This window comes from Neophocaena asiaeorientalis, unplaced genomic scaffold (genome assembly GCF_003031525.2).
Source record: "Neophocaena asiaeorientalis asiaeorientalis breed wild unplaced genomic scaffold, Neophocaena_asiaeorientalis_V1.1 scaffold655, whole genome shotgun sequence".
Lineage (NCBI taxonomy): Eukaryota > Metazoa > Chordata > Mammalia > Artiodactyla > Phocoenidae > Neophocaena > Neophocaena asiaeorientalis.
This window is the reverse complement of record NW_020171857.1, coordinates 357,571-369,906: the sequence shown is the minus strand read 5'-3', so window position 1 is coordinate 369,906 and position 12,336 is coordinate 357,571. Positions and strand designations below refer to the sequence as shown.

The 12,336-nt window shown below is 35.1% G+C and overlaps 1 pseudogene; it reads right to left on the bottom strand.

The window, feature by feature from the left end:
• Positions 1–5,667: 5,667 nt before the first annotated feature.
• Positions 5,668–6,198, bottom strand: LOC112397530 (60S ribosomal protein L9 pseudogene; annotated as a pseudogene).
• Between the last annotated feature and the right edge of the window lie 6,138 nt (positions 6,199–12,336).

Below are 12,336 nucleotides of genomic sequence, written 5' to 3'. Positions count from 1 at the left end.
GAAAAATCGAAACTAAAGAGAAAAATTCTAACCTAATATTTCAAAAGCATTTTAAATGAAAAAACACCTAAGAGTCATGAATACCATAAAGAGGAATCGAAAATAGAAAGGAGAAGAGTGAAATTTTCAAACAGAAATATAGAAAAGATAAAAAGGGCATGAGAGAAAGGAATACAGGTAGACTTGTAAGAGGGCTCAACATATTTAACACTGAAATCCTCCAGCAAGAACGCTAAAACAATGAAACTGACACATATTTAAAACTAAAATTCAAAGAAGCTTTTAAAATATTTAAGTTTACATATTGAAAGCACCCTACATAAGTGAAAGAAGTCAGTCTCAAAAGGTTATACATTGTATGATTCCAACTGTATGACATTCTGGAAAAGGCAGAACTATGCACACAGTGAAAAGAGCAGTAATTGCTGGAGGCCCAGGGAGAGGGAGGGATGAATAGGCAGAGCACAGGAGATTTTTAGGGCATTGGAACTATTCTGTATGTTACTGAAATGTTGGGTATGTGACATTATACATTTATCATAACTCAGAGAGTGAACCCTGATGTAAACTATGGACTTTAGTTAATAATGCATCAATATTGGTTCATCAATGATAACAAATGTACCACACTAATGCAGTAAGTTAATAATATAGGAAACTGTGTTGAGAGAGAGAAGTAGTATATGAGGATCCTCTGTACTTTCTGCACAATTGTTGTATAAACCTAAAACTGCTATAAAAAATAAAGTCTATGAATTTAAAATAATGTTAAAACTGTTATCTTGATTTCAGGAAAGATATGCAATCTAATGGAAAAGTATTAACTAAGAAAAATCCCATAATGCAGTGTTTCTACAGGGGTTGTTTTTGTCACTTGGCCTGTGAAATGCTCAGGCCAGGTGGTCAAAGGTGATTTCAGTGCTAAGTTACTTTGGGAATCCTTGCACATTTTATTTCTTTTAGATATTTATAACACTCATTAGCATATTTAAAGCTCTGAGAAGTCTCGAAATAATGCATCTCTTTAAACCAGGATTTTGGACTTAGTAGAACCCTGAATCCATTGATTTTGCTTTGGATATTGTTGTTGTCATCCTAAATAATACTCTTACCAATATGTCAGGCAAGAGGGTGACACAGTGACCTAATTGCATCATAATACTTTTCACTTTATCACATTTACATATTTCCAAACAACTCACTGTGTGTTTTTTCATCTTTCCAAAATAGGTGTTTTCCTTCCCCTAGAAGAAGATGTGGCCCATAGAGCTCAGGCAACATCACAAGTTCACTAAGTGCAGATTCCCTCTTGGAATCTGCTTCACATCACTTTCTGTTGAGCTCACAGCCATGGGAGCATTGCTCAGCTGAGTCCATCAAAGTTCAGTTTGTCTTGTATACTGGAAATATGTTGGATGGAAGGGCCCTACAGAGGGGAGGTACCATCCCTTAGGATCCACGAGTGCCCAAGCATATTAAATAAATGCAGAGAATCATAGAAATAAAATAGTTCAATGTTATCTTTTCATAAATGGGAAAATTGAGGCCTGGCGACCTTAAATGATTTGTCAATTTGCAGAGTGAAGAGGCTGGTCTGAGTCTGGAGTGCATGACTGGCTCTTCAAGCCCCATCTCCACTTTAACCCCCTGTTTCTCTTTCCCATCTCTGGCCCTTGTAGTCTCCCTTGTTAGTCTTCTTTTTGCCTCTTCTTCTGATTGTTGGAAGGCCCAGGACTCAATCACTGGACTTCTCATTTCTATCTACCTATGCTCCTTACACAATCCCATGGTTTCTAGCGGCTTCAGCTTTCCCTTCCCTATTCCCTCCCAGCCTTTCCCACTGCTCTCCATGCCCTGAAGGGCTAACCTCCATGGGCTGCACTGCCTGGGCTTCCTTGCCTCTGACTTCTGGTTGGGTCCAGTCAATGGGAAGCACCTGTAGGAGGTCAGGGAGGAGGTAGAGAGAAATGTTGGGAGTATTAACTCCTTGGCTCCCAAATTGCAAGAATGTGGCCTTTACCTAAGGCAACTGCTCCTTTTGGGCAATGCTGCTTCCATGGCTTCAGTTGCTCCTGGATTCTTAAAACAGTTTCCCACTATTTTTATTCCCTGAGTCCTGATAGAGATCCCTGCTGGTGCCCTCTGTGAAACTCTCTTCAATTACCTTTGTCCCACCTTTTTTTTTTCTTACCAGAACTTCTAAACCTATAGACAACATTTATTGGGTTGAAGACCCCCAAATGTGCATCTCCACCTCAGATATTACTCAAGAACTCAACATTCATATCTAATAGACATTTCAAATTTAAAATACCTATTACCCAGCTCCTGATACTTTTCTCTCCAATTTGATCTTTCCACAGATACATATTTTAGGTGTTGGGCCATCCTTTCAATTGTTCAGAATTTAGCTCCACTGTCTCTCTCACACCCACATCTAAACTGCAGCATAGTCTGTGGCTCTACCTTTGACCATTTTCAACACCTCCACTGCCACCATTTTGGCCCACACTGTCATCATCGCTTGTTTGGATTATTGCAACAGACCCCAGGCTTCTCTTGCTCCATGCAATCTCTTCTCGGCACAGGTCCTACTGAAAGGAAGTCATATGTCGCTACTCTGCCCAAAACCTTCCAGTGGCTTCACCTGTCACTCAGAACCAATAACCAAATGTCTCTGTTACCTCCAGGGTCATGCGACTAGCCCTAAAGTTCTGTGTCCTCATTGTCTCAAGCCTCCATCACCCACTCCTCCAGCCACACTTGGCTCCTCCCTGGCCCTTGAATATACTCAGTGCACCACTGTCCTTTGCCTCAGTGATCTTCCCCAAATTTCTGCAGGATTCACTCCCTCACTTTCTTCAAGTCCTGACTCCAGGGTCATTTTCCCTGGACATCCCTTTTTTTTTTACACCTTCTTTGGAGTATAATTGCTTTACAATGTTGTGTTAGTTTCTGCTGCACAACAAAGTGAGTCAGCTATATGTATACATATATACCCATATCCCCTCCCTCTTGAGCCTCCCTCCCACCCTCCCTATCCCACCCCTCTAGGTGGTCACAAAGCACCGAGCTGATCTCCCTGTGCTATGTGGCTGCTTCCCACTAGCTATCTATTTTACATTTGGTAGTGTATATATGTCAATGCTACTCTCTCACTTCATCCCAGATTCCCCTTTCCCCCCGTGTCCTCAAGTCTGTTCTCTATGTCTGCATCTTTATTCCTGCTCTGTCACTAGGTTCATCGGTACCATTTTTTTAGATGCCATATATATGTCTTAGCATATGGTATTTGTTTTTGTCTTTCTGAATTACTTCATTCTGTGTGACAAACTCTATGTTCATCCACCTCATTACAAATAACTCAATTTCATTCCTTTTTATGGATGAGTAATATTCCATTGTATATATGTGCCACATCTTCTTTATCCGTTCATCTGTTGATGGACATTTAGGTTGCTTCCATGTCTTGGCTATTGTAAATAGTGCTGTAATGAATGTTGTGGTACATGTATCTTTTTGAATTATGGTTTTCTCAGGGTATATGCCCAGTAGTTTCCCTGGACATCTTATCTGAAATTTCAAACTGCTCCACCATCAATACTTCCTCTCTACCTGCTTTGTCTTATTTTTCTCCTTCGCCTTATCACTAGCTAATGTACTATATAAACAACTTGGTTTTCTTTTTCTTTTTAAAAAATGTCTTCCCACAAGAATGCAAGCTCCATGAAGCAGCGTAGTTTTCTATTTTACAAATGAAAAAGCTGAGATGTAGGGAAGTAAAAGGATTTGAACAGTATTCCAGGGCTAGTGAGTGAAGTCTCCTGGGTCCAAATGATGAACTTGCTTGAATCTCCTCCAAAAGAGGAGATTCTTTAGGTAAGAGGTGGAAAACTGAATAGAACTTGTAGACCTGGAAACATGGGAAATAAGAGGCAGTTTTTAGGGGTGTTACAAAAATGCTGCTTCATAACAGTAATTTATACACTTTTGGGGTGAAAGGAGGACTCTTTGTTTTAATTACATGCCTGAACCTCCCCCTTTTTGTATTAAAGTGTATCTTTCTTCCATAGGCCTGTGACCCAGATGAACATGGAGTGAGAATTAAGCAAAAGAGTGGAGAGCGGAGAGTTACAGAGCACTTGGGCTCTGCAGGCACACCATCTTCACATACATTATCTAATTTCCTCTTCACTTACTTCCTATAGGAAATTACTGTTTAGGGATGAAGGATCAAAGGGCCTAAATCGCTTGTCTAGGATCACCTGATTAGGAAGCTGTAATGTCAGTGCTTGAACTCCAAATTTGTCAGTCCCAATACTTGTACTCCTAACTACAGGTATTGGGGCTGACTCCTAACTACTCCTACCTAAAAAGTTTAGGTTTCTGTAGAACAGTGCAGGGAATCCCAGTTTCCAGAGTCATTTTATTACGGTCACATTGCAATAATTCCATATTGACTGAGTGTGTACTGGAAAATTTCTTTGCTTACTTTAGAAAATCCATTATGTTTCTTTTTAACCATGGGGCTCTCCGATGTTAATTTCTTCTGAGCACTTGAGAAGTATTTTAATTTATGCTGGCACTTGAATTAGTATGGTGTCATTTCAAAAGATGATGATAATTCAAAATTTTGAAGCATGGAAATTATCTGGTCAAAACAAAACCAGAAACTAACACAGGTAACATTGCAGTAGGTAGTATCTTTCCCTTGAGAAAGTTGCAAGAGATAACAAGTGTTAGTAAGGATGTGGAGAAAGGGGAACACTTTTGCACTATTGGTGGGAATGTAAATTGGTTGCAGCCACAATGGAAAACAGCATGGAAGTTACTAAAAAAATTAAAAGCAGAACTACCATATCATCCAACAATATCACTTCTGTGTATATACCCAAAGGAAATGAAAACAGGATCTTGAAGAAATACGTATACTCCCATATTCATTACAGCATTATTCACAATAGCCAAGATATGGAAACAACTGAAGTGCCCATCAAGGAATGAATGAATAAAGAATATATATGGGTATTATTCAGCCATGAGAAAGGAAGATATACTGCCCTTTGCAACAACATGGATAGACCTCGAGGGCATTATGCTAAGTGAGATAAGTCAGTGAAGGACAAATACTATATGATCTCACTTATATGTGGAATCTAAAAAATCAGACTCATAGAAATAGAGAGTACAGTGGTGATTACAAGAGGCTGTGCGTAGGGGAAATGGGGAGAGGTTGGTCAAAGAATGCAAACTTCCAGTTATAAAATGAATAACCTCTGGGGATCTAATGTATAGCATGGTGATTACAGTTAATAATGCTGTATTCCTATATACTTGAAAGAAGTTGCTAGGTGAGTAGATCTTAAATGGTCCCACCACAAAAATGAAATGGTAATTATGTGACATGATACAGGTGTTAGCTAATTCTGAGGTGGTGATCATTTTCCTATATAAAAGTGTATCAAATCAACATGTTGCACACCTTAAATTCACACAATTATATATGTCGATTACATATCAATAAAGCTAGAAAATAGAAGGAATATGTATCAGGTCTTTCTTTGATCAATAAAATAATTTTATTGTGTTTAAAAAAATATCACAAACAATTCTTAGGTAAATCCAGCATCTTGTTCGTATAGTTGAACAACTCCTGTATCTTATCCATCAGCATGCTTTCTTACAGAAATAGGTACCATTCCAAAATTTCTGATATTCTTTATTTTTAACTTTCATGGTTTGATAAATCAATGCAGCTGAATTTGATACACATTCAATATCATTTCTTTAGAAAATTAGTTCATTATTCTGGGCTTGAAACATCAAGCAAGCAACACCTGACTTCATTCAAACCCTGCAGATATATTTTCACCCAAGAAATTGTGGATGTCAACGAGACATCTTCTCTCCTAATAACAACATTGTTTGGAAAGTGAGTGCAGGCAGACCTCATCCTGTAATGGAGGCCCCATCACAACAGATAGTGCAAACAGTAGCCATTTCCTTTCCTTTTCCCTACCATTCATCAACCCAGAGTTGCTTGTTTTTCTTCCCAAGGAAGCTGAGCTTCGCATTGATGTGATTGGAGTTCCTCTGCAGGATTCCTCTGGGATTCTTCATAAAATTTGGGTTTTCCTTCAGAGCAATGTTGACATTTTGTGAGATACCAACTCTCTGGTTGCTGAGAATGGTCGTCATTCTTGCAGCAGCTGCTGCAAAGAGAGGACCATGGTTTTTATTTCCACACCTTCCTTAGTTACTTTTTCTGAGCTCTACCTATGGTATGTGCTCCAGGCATGTTGAACTTTTACATTGGACATGTTGTCTCTGTTCTTTTTAGACCTTTTACTCATTTATGTGTTTACTCATCTACAATAAACTATTTCTGGTGTGTGTGTGTGTGTGTGTGTGTGTGTGTGTGTGTGTGTTTAAGCAGACATGGATATCTCCTTTCCTTGTTGCCAAAATATCTGCTTATCTGTAGTTGGATTTGCATTCCTATTTTTTAATATAGGCTGAGATGGCTATCAAGAGGCACAATGTGTGTGTCTGGGGGCAGCAAACAGAGTGTTTAGAAAGAAACCTGGTTTCTTTCTTTCTTTTAAATTATTGAGACTTGTTTAACGATCTAGGATATGCTCTATGTTTTCTTTCCTGCAAGAAAACCACTCTCTACTTGCCTTTTGAGAGGCAAAACATGTTTATATCCTGACTTGTTTAAGTTTCCAGGACTCTTTCTATGTGCAGCCAACAAATTGAAATAAGTATGTAAACACATATACTTTTAAAAATAGCATCACAGTATAAGCATTGTTATAAAACTTGCTTTTTTTCATTTGACAATATATGTATTGAAAACCAATGGAATTATTTATCAATAAAAGAGTATCATATCTGCTTAAAAGTAATTCTGGGTGGGAGGAGGAGGGAATTAAGTGGGTGAGGGCAGAGATGTAACAAGAATGGCCATGAGCTGACAGCAGTTGAAGCTTGGCAATGTGTAAAAGACTTCCCACATTTTGGACTTTTAGCAAGATCACCATGTACATCCTCATGTAAGTATCTTTGTGTATATGTATAATTATTTCTTTTTTATATTTTGAAAATATTTTATTGTGAAATAAAACATATACAGAAAATGTAAAAAACAGAAATATTTAATTCAACAATTTATCATAAAGAACACATCTGTCAAGACATAGTGGTAACTTATTTTCTTGCTCTTTTGTTCAACTATGGCTTCAGCAATCAATATTGATCTTTGGTAAGAAATAAGCTTTGATTTAATTTTTCTATTTTATTCATTTTCTAATTCACTTATTTCTGCTTTTATATTTATTGCTGTCTTTTTGCTTCCTTTGCACTTACTTTGTTTTGTTTTTCTTTATTCTGTTTTAGCTAGCTCCTTAAGGTAAAATCTTGGGACACAAATTTAGACCCTCTTTCTTACCTAATAGAAGCATTTAAACTTATACATTTTCCTCGAAGGACTGCTTTAACTTTACCCCACAATTTTTGATATATTGTATTTTCATTATCATTCAGTTTAAAATATTTTCTAATTTTCCTTGTGGTTTCTTTTTTGACCTGTGAATTATACAGGAATATGTTGTTAATTTCCAAATGCTTGGGAGATTTTTCAGAAAGCTTTTAGTCATTAATTTATAATTTAATTTAATGTGATCAGTATGATTCAATACTTTTAAATTATTGAGACTTGTTTAATGATCTAGGATATGCTCTATTTTTGTGTGACTTCTTCTTTAATTTTACCCATTATGATATTTTATGTCTTTTTCTTGGAGTGTTTATTCTATTAAAATTCCATCAATTATTTATGTAATGGATTTAGATCTGCCATTTTACTTTTTGTCCCCTCTTTTGCTTCTTGTTGTTGTTTTGCTTCTTTCTCCTCCTTTTTCTGCCTTCTTTTGGATTAAATATATTTTAATTAGTTTTGTATATGTTGGTTTTTCAGCATAACTTCTCTGAATTTTTAATGACCCATGGAATATTAAAATATTCTTAATTTCTCACTGTCCTCATAAATTTAATATTGTATGATTTCACATAAGATGAAGAATCTCTGTAACTGCATATGTCTATTTGTGAACCCCCATTGTTTATGCTGCAGTCATTGTACGTACTACATTTATAGATATCACATAACTCACAAAAAATAATAGAATGTTGCTTTTCAGTGGTGATATGCACTTCAAAAAATTAAGAAATAAACAATAGTCTTTTGTATTTATTCATATAGATACTTTTTCTTTCTTCCTGAAGATCTGAGTTCTAAGTTAGAATCATTTCTCTTACTGAAGAATTTCCTTTAGCATTTCTTGTAATGCAGAATTTATTGATGCAATTATCTCTATTTTTTTAATCTGAAAATAACTTCACTTCATTTATAGAATATACTTTTGTATATTTGTATTGTATATATATACAATACTTATATATATATTGTATATAAGAATCTGGGTTCACAGGAGGTTTTTTTTCCTTTCAATTCTTTAAAGATTGTTTTTCTTCTTCCAACTCTTGAAATAAGTCCCACTATCTTCTGGCTTCTGTTATTCCTATTGTGAAGTCACTGTTAATTTAGATCATTGTTCTCCTATATGTTTTATGTCATTTCTGTCTGGTGGCTTTTTAAATTTTGTTTTCAAGTTTGGTTTTCAATAGTTTGACTATAATGTGCCTAGGTTTGATGTTTTTTGTAATCTTACTGTTTGAGATTTTTCTGAGATTCTTGAATATGTAAATTAATGTTTTCTACTAAAATTTGGAAAATTTTGGCCATGCAAAATTTTTTCAAACTTATTCTTCCCTCTACTGTGGAACTTCAATTACATATATACTAAATGTTTTGTTATTGTCTCCCAGGTTCCAAGGGCTTGTTTATTTTATTTTATTTTTCTGTATATTCTTCAGATGGAATAATTTCTACCGATCTGCCTTCCTTCTCCATCTTCATCTGCATTCTTCTGTTCAGTACATTTTAATTAAAAAATTTTTTCAGTTACACAATTTTCATTTGATTCTTTTATCAGATTTTCTATTTCTCTGATATTTTCCTAACTTTTCACTCATTGTGAGTATGTTTTCCTTCATGCCCTTGAACTTAGTTATTATAGCTGCTTTAAAATCCTTGTTTGATAATTTCAACATCTGAATCATTTTGTCACTTGTCACCATTAATTGTTTCTTTTGATTTGAGAACTGGGCACATTTTTCTGTTTCTTTGGTTGTTATGGATTATAACCTGGACTTTGTGAATGATATCATGTTAGAGACACTCAATTCTTTTATATTCCTCCAAAGAATGTTTTTTGTTTGTTTGTTTGAGTCTGAAATTAACCTTATGAGATGCAAACTACAAAACTCTATTTTCCCTTAGTGAGTGAGAATTTAAATTACAGTCAAGTCCTTTTATTCTTAGTGGGGCTGCTTGGAATATGCCCATACATGTTTGGTTCCAGGATCAGCAAGAAATACGGGCAAGGATTATACACAGAAGTTGGGATTTTTTTCTCTTTGATTCTCTCATTTCTGGGCTATCATTTCTCAATTACCAGTGGATGTGGTTACCTTGAAGTCTCTCTTTAGTTCTTCAAGCCAGTAATCTCAAGTAGTTTTCTCTTTGAGTTTTAGCTGCTCTACATAGTATAGACTGAGCCTGTCTTCAGACTAAAAGTTAAAAAAATTTTTTAAAGGGTAAAGGAATTCATCAAGTGCTATTCTCTTATTTTAAGTATTGAAGATGACTCTCTAGTATCTGCCTTCTTTTAGTTTTCTCATGCCTTCATAAATTTAAGATTTTCTCAAGAGTTTAGAGATTTTTCTGTGGGATACTTGGAATGATGGGAGCCACTTGGTTATTATAAGAATTGGAATTGTCCAAAAATAGTTCATTGCCAGCCACTCTCCTGACATCCATCCTATCCTTCCCCAGTCATTACCTTTATCTTTTCCACCCCAGTGTAACATATGTCCTGAATTTTGTGGTAATAATTTTCTGAGTTTTGCATCTCTAAATACTACAGTTTTGCTTATTTTTAATTTTTATTTAATTGATATCTTACAATATATATCATTTGGTGTCTGCTTACTTTCATTCAAAATTATTTTAACATTTTTCCTCAGGGTTTCTGCTCCAATCAGCTTGGGATCAGACCCTCACCCTGATAGATTGCTGATGGCCACTGAGCAGACGGGAATTATTGTCTTAAACCTGGCTCCAGCTCTAACCCCTCCATTTCCAGCCCCACCCCCCACCAAGATGATAGCTGCCAGCACACCCGGAGGAAAGACATGACTTGCATCTCCGTTATATCCAGCTTTTCCACCAAAAGGCACTGGGCACACACAGTATGTATAGGGACACTCCAACATAAGAACAACCTCTTCAAGACTGCAATAAGTAACAGTTTCACCTAAATTCATAGAGACACAGAAAGTTAAGCAAAATAAATAGACAGAGGAACTACTTACTCTCCATTGAAAGAGTAAGAGAAAACCCCTGAAAAAACAAATAATAAAATATAAATAAAATAGAGACCAAAAATTAAAATAAAAATATCAGTAAAACCAAGAGCTTTTTTTTTTTTGAAAAGATAAGTAAAATTGACAAACTTTAGCCAGGCTCACCAAGAAGAAAAGAGAGAGATCTTAAATGAACAAAATATGAAATGAAAGAGGAGAAATAACAATCGATACCTCAGAGTTACAAAATATCCTAAGAGAACACTATAAAGTTATATCCAACGAACTGGACAACATAGAATAAAAATAGACAAATTTCTAGAAACGTACAACCTGCTATTACTGAATCAAGAAGAAACTGATAATGTGAACAGAGGGATCACTAGAAGTGAAATTGAACTCATTAGAAACAAACAAACAAAAAAACAAAAAAAAACCTCCCAGAAAACAAAAGTCCAGGACCAGACTTCTTCACAGGAGAATTCTACCAAACATACAAAGAACAGCAACATGAAACAACATGGATGGACTTAGAGAGTATTACACTAGTGAAATAAGTCAGACAGAGAAAGACAAACACTGTATGATATCACTTATATGTGGAATCTAAAATAATCATACAGACAAATGTCTATAGAGAAACAGAGAGTCACAGATATAGAAAACAAACTAATGGTTGCCAATGTGGAGAGGGAAGGGGAAGGTTCCAGACAATGGCATGGGATTAAGAGATACAAATTACTATGTATAAAATAAACAACAAGGATATATGTACAGCACAGGGAATTATAGTCATTATTTTGTAATAACTTTTAATGGAGTATAATCTGTAAATATACTGAATCACTAAGTTGTACACCTAAAACTAATGTAATATTATATATCAACCACACTTCAATTAAAAAAATAACATATTGGAAAATTTTTTTAAAGTTTTTAAATTTTCCCACATTGTTGCGTATAACTGTGGTTTGTTCATTTTCACTGGTATAACAGTCCACTTTACCACAAATTTATGTATGCATTTCAAGTGAATTAACATTTTTTTCAGTTTTTAGCTATTTCAAATAACACTGCTATGAAGATCATTGTATATTACCTTATACACATGCATATTTATTTCAACCAGATATTTTGAAATTAAGTTTTATTTTTTATTGTTGATTTTTAAGTATTCACCACATATTCTGGATATTAACTCCCTATGGATATATGATTTGCAGATATTTTCTCCCATTCTGTAAGTTGCCTGTTGATATTGTCTTGATGTACAAATTTTTTTGATTATTCATGAAGTTAAATTTGCCTACTTTTTTGTGTGTGGGCTATATCTTTGGTTTCATATCCAAGAAATTATTGAAAAGTCCAGTACTGTGAAGATTTTACCATATATTTTTTAAATGTTATAGATTTGGATCTTACACTTAGGTCATGGATCCATTTTGAGTAAATTTCTATATATCGTGTTAAGTAAGGATCCAACTTCATTCTTCTGCATGTAGATATCCAACTTTCCAGCATTGTTTGTTGAAAGGGCTGTCCTTGTGTAAGGAAGATAAGCATTTCCTTACTTATCTTCTGTCTAGTTGTTCTATTCATTATTGAAAATGGGATACTAAAATCTCAATTTTTGTAGAACTATCTATTTCTCCTTTTAATGCTGTCAATGTTTCTTCATATACTTTGAGGGTCTATTATTAGATTCAAAATTTTTTGTAATTGTTATACCGTCTGATTTTATTTCACGTTTTATTATTATGTAATATCCTTCTTTGGCTCTTGTAACTTTTTAAAATTTAAAGTCTATAATCTCTAATATTAGCATAGCCACTCCTATTCGCTTTTGGT